Source organism: Schistocerca serialis, unplaced genomic scaffold (assembly GCF_023864345.2).
Source record: "Schistocerca serialis cubense isolate TAMUIC-IGC-003099 unplaced genomic scaffold, iqSchSeri2.2 HiC_scaffold_130, whole genome shotgun sequence".
NCBI classification, from domain to species: domain Eukaryota; kingdom Metazoa; phylum Arthropoda; class Insecta; order Orthoptera; family Acrididae; genus Schistocerca; species Schistocerca serialis.
Genome location: NW_026047514.1, coordinates 25,001 through 30,000, shown reverse-complemented (window position 1 = coordinate 30,000; position 5,000 = coordinate 25,001). Strand labels below are relative to the sequence as shown.

At 52.0% G+C, this 5,000-nt stretch overlaps 1 non-coding gene across 1 annotated transcript in view; it reads left to right on the top strand.

Annotated features, from left to right (window-relative positions):
- Positions 1-3,282: 3,282 nt before the first annotated feature.
- LOC126439367 (small subunit ribosomal RNA) overlaps positions 3,283-5,000 on the top strand; it is a 1,909-nt gene continuing 191 nt past the window's right edge. The window contains exon 1 of the ribosomal RNA XR_007581143.1: positions 3,283-5,000. This exon is cut by the window's right edge and continues 191 nt beyond it. This is a non-coding gene — a ribosomal RNA (small subunit ribosomal RNA).

Sequence of the window (5,000 nt, the reverse complement as noted above, 5' to 3'; positions counted from 1 at the left end):
TAACCTAACCTACGTTGTGCCTTAACCTAACCTACGTTGTGCCTTAACCTAACCTACGTTGTGCCTTAACCTAACCTACGTTGTGCCTTAACCTAACCTACGTTGTGCCTTAACCTAACCTACGTTGTGCCTTAACCTAACCTACGTTGTGCCTTAACCTAACCTACGTTGTGCCTTAACCTAACCTACGTTGTGCCTTAACCTAACCTACGTTGTGCCTTAACCTAACCTACGTTGTGCCTTAACCTAACCTACGTTGTGCCTTAACCTAACCTACGTTGTGCCTTAACCTAACCTACGTTGTGCCTTAACCTAACCTACGTTGTGCCTTAACCTAACCTACGTTGTGCCTTAACCTAACCTACGTTGTGCCTTAACCTAACCTACGTTGTGCCTTAACCTAACCTACGTTGTGCCTTAACCTAACCTACGTTGTGCCTTAACCTAACCTACGTTGTGCCTTAACCTAACCTACGTTGTGCCTTAACCTAACCTACGTTGTGCCTTAACCTAACCTACGTTGTGCCTTAACCTAACCTATGTTGTGCCTTAACCTAACCTATGTTGTGCCTTAACCTAACCTATGTTGTGCCTTAACCTAACCTATGTTGTGCCTTAACCTAACCTATGTTGTGCCTTAACCTAACCTATGTTGTGCCTTAACCTAACCTATGTTGTGCCTTAACCTAACCTATGTTGTGCCTTAACCTAACCTACGTTGTGCCTTAACCTAACCCATATTGTACCTTAACCTAACCCATATTGTACCTTAACCTAACCCATATTGTACCTTAACCTAACCCATATTGTACCTTAACCTAACCCATATTGTACCTTAACGTAACCTAATTTGTGCCTTAACGTAACCTAATTTGTGCCTTAACGTAACCTAATTTGTGCCTTAACGTAACCTAATTTGTGCCTTAACGTAACCTAATTTGTGCCTTAACGTAACCTAATTTGTGCCTTAACGTAACCTAATTTGTGCCTTAACGTAACCTAATTTGTGCCTTAACGTAACCTAATTTGTGCCTTAACGTAACCTAATTTGTGCCTTAACGTAACCTAATTTGTGCCTTAACGTAACCTAATTTGTGCCTTAACGTAACCTAATTTGTGCCTTAACGTAACCTAATTTGTGCCTTAACGTAACCTAATTTGTGCCTTAACGTAACCTAATTTGTGCCTTAACGTAACCTAATTTGTGCCTTAACGTAACCTAATTTGTGCCTTAACGTAACCTAATTTGTGCCTTAACGTAACCTAATTTGTGCCTTAACGTAACCTAATTTGTGCCTTAACGTAACCTAATTTGTGCCTTAACGTAACCCATGTTGTGCCTTAACGTAACCCATGTTGTGCCTTAACGTAACCCAATTTGTGCCTTAACGTAACCCATGTTGTGCCTTAACCTAACCTATATTGTGCCTCAACCTAACCTATATTGCGCCTTAACCTGACGCACGTTGTCGCTGAACCTGCTCTGTAATTGTTATGCAACTCGTTAAATTAGTGTAGTGTTGCCTAACCGCAACCCTCGCAATATAGTTCGCTATTCGCACTGCCCGGTCCCCTGTGTATCGCGTCATGTTAAACACCTTGCAGGTGTTGCTGACTTTCCACATGCTCCTGCTATACACTGTAATGTGGATAGCAGCAGGACGTACATGCCCCCCCCCCTTCCCCCCTGCCTTCGCAAGCTGGTCGTTGAGAAGTTTGCATGTTCAATGCCCTTCGCATGCCGACGTACTCAGCCTACGTTGTGGTACGGCCTGTCACCTGTCCGCCGATGTACGCAAAACCCACAAACTGTACTGCACATTGGTCCGTATGTACTGAATGATACATCGTGGCACATGTGTGACCGTACGACGACTGCGCCTAGCAACGGCAGACCATACAGTCCAAATATTGTGCACGCAGCTACGTGTCGTCTCCCTATAAGAGCTGGATTGCAGTGTGGTACGCCATTCAGACGTGTGGGAGGAACGGACGCCCTGGATGGCGATCAGCATGAGCAGTCTGTTGATGTAGTGGAGCGTGTATTCGGACGTAGTCGTCTCTTCTCACACACCGTGATAGCATGTTGCACCGCGTTCCACATCTGCGACATCCTGCAGAGGCCGGCTGACAGTCGTTCGCGCAATGGACACCGCATACGTACGGGGGCTACCTTCCACGTGTTCTCGAGGCGTGCACATGTTGTTGCGTCTATGTGGGCAGACGTAGTGTGTTGTGACACCTGACACAGGCATGCAATACTCGTTGCAAATGGCGATGGACGTCTACGTTTGCTGGTGACGTTACGCAAATGAACAACAGGTAACCCGTTGTGGTGCGGTTGTTCTCGCTAGAGGTGAATCAGTGTTGGCGACGATCGGTCGAGCTATTAACCGGTTGTTTCAGGGATACCCACCATGCCCACGAACGTGAAAGGGGACCCACCATGCCCACGAACGCGAAAGGGGATCTGGGTGTGAGGCGATACGCGGCGGTGGCTGGGTGGGACCGTCCCCGGCCGGTGAGGGGGGGCCGCCCGGCGTGCTGGCAGCGCGGTGCGTGGGCGCACGCGCTACAGCCGGCTGGTGGGGGCGGCCAGTGGCAGGCGCGCCGGCCGACGGACGCGGCAGGCGGCGCAGCTGCGCGCCGGCGCCCCCTGCTCGCGGCGCCTTGCGGCCAAAGTAGGTCCTCGCGGGCCCGGTGCGAAGCGCGGTGGCCATCTGCAGTGTGCTGGTCCGATTGAGGACTGTGTGCGCTGAGGATGCGCCGCCGCCCGGCGCTCGGCGCCGCGACGCCGTCTGCTGCTCGGTCGCCCCAGCGGTTCTCGCAGGTGGTTTGTATCGCAGCTGTGCGGACGTGTTGGCGCGTGCGCTGTGCTGGGAGAGTTCGCTTCGGCACCCAAGTGGGGCTTTTGTCCTTCTGTGGCGCTGGCGTTGGAGCTGCCGGTCACCGTAGGTGGCGCGTGTTGTCTCCCGCCGGCAATGCCACGACAGCACGCTCCCGGGCCTCTGTCGGCAGCGGCAAGCTCAGTTGGGAGCACGGGTGGTCGCACCTAAAGCGTCTACTCGCCTAACTCCGGGCGATTGCGCCTCTCTCGAACCCGACCAAGTACTTAGGACGGCGCTGCGCGCCGCCGGGACCTGAGAGGGTTTCGAGGTGTGTTGTGCAGGGGAGCTCAGCCTCCTCCTGTTTGCAGAATAATTGAGCGGACGCTTGCGTGTTCGCGCGGGCCCCCGGGACACACTCCCGGGCGGCCGGCTGCTCAGCTCTAGTTGACGCAGCTCCCTGGTTGATCCTGCCAGTAGTCATATGCTTGTCTCAAAGATTAAGCCATGCATGTCTCAGTACAAGCCGCATTAAGGTGAAACCGCGAATGGCTCATTAAATCAGTTATGGTTCCTTAGATCGTACCCACGTTACTTGGATAACTGTGGTAATTCTAGAGCTAATACATGCAAACAGAGTCCCGACCAGAGATGGAAGGGACGCTTTTATTAGATCAAAACCAATCGGTCGGCTCGTCCGGTCCGTTTGCCTTGGTGACTCTGAATAACTTTGGGCTGATCGCACGGTCCTCGTACCGGCGACGCATCTTTCAAATGTCTGCCTTATCAACTGTCGATGGTAGGTTCTGCGCCTACCATGGTTGTAACGGGTAACGGGGAATCAGGGTTCGATTCCGGAGAGGGAGCCTGAGAAACGGCTACCACATCCAAGGAAGGCAGCAGGCGCGCAAATTACCCACTCCCGGCACGGGGAGGTAGTGACGAAAAATAACGATACGGGACTCATCCGAGGCCCCGTAATCGGAATGAGTACACTTTAAATCCTTTAACGAGTATCTATTGGAGGGCAAGTCTGGTGCCAGCAGCCGCGGTAATTCCAGCTCCAATAGCGTATATTAAAGTTGTTGCGGTTAAAAAGCTCGTAGTTGGATTTGTGTCCCACGCTGTTGGTTCACCGCCCGTCGGTGTTTAACTGGCATGTATCGTGGGACGTCCTGCCGGTGGGGCGAGCCGAAGGCGTGCGACCGCCTCGTGCGTGCTCGTGCGTCCCGAGGCGGACCCCGTTGAAATCCTACCAGGGTGCTCTTTATTGAGTGTCTCGGTGGGCCGGCACGTTTACTTTGAACAAATTAGAGTGCTTAAAGCAGGCAAGCCCGCCTGAATACTGTGTGCATGGAATAATGGAATAGGACCTCGGTTCTATTTTGTTGGTTTTCGGAACCCGAGGTAATGATTAATAGGGACAGGCGGGGGCATTCGTATTGCGACGTTAGAGGTGAAATTCTTGGATCGTCGCAAGACGAACAGAAGCGAAAGCATTTGCCAAGTATGTTTTCATTAATCAAGAACGAAAGTTAGAGGTTCGAAGGCGATCAGATACCGCCCTAGTTCTAACCATAAACGATGCCAGCCAGCGATCCGCCGCAGTTCCTCCGATGACTCGGCGGGCAGCCTCCGGGAAACCAAAGCTTTTGGGTTCCGGGGGAAGTATGGTTGCAAAGCTGAAACTTAAAGGAATTGACGGAAGGGCACCACCAGGAGTGGAGCCTGCGGCTTAATTTGACTCAACACGGGAAACCTCACCAGGCCCGGACACCGGAAGGATTGACAGATTGATAGCTCTTTCTTGATTCGGTGGGTGGTGGTGCATGGCCGTTCTTAGTTGGTGGAGCGATTTGTCTGGTTAATTCCGATAACGAACGAGACTCTAGCCTGCTAACTAGTCGCGTGACATCCTTCGTGCTGTCAGCGATTACTTTTCTTCTTAGAGGGACAGGCGGCTTCTAGCCGCACGAGATTGAGCAATAACAGGTCTGTGATGCCCTTAGATGTTCTGGGCCGCACGCGCGCTACACTGAAGGAATCAGCGTGTCTTCCTAGGCCGAAAGGTCGGGGTAACCCGCTGAACCTCCTTCGTGCTAGGGATTGGGGCTTGCAATTGTTCCCCATGAACGAGGAATTCCCAGTAAGCGCGAGTCATAAGCTCGCGTTGAT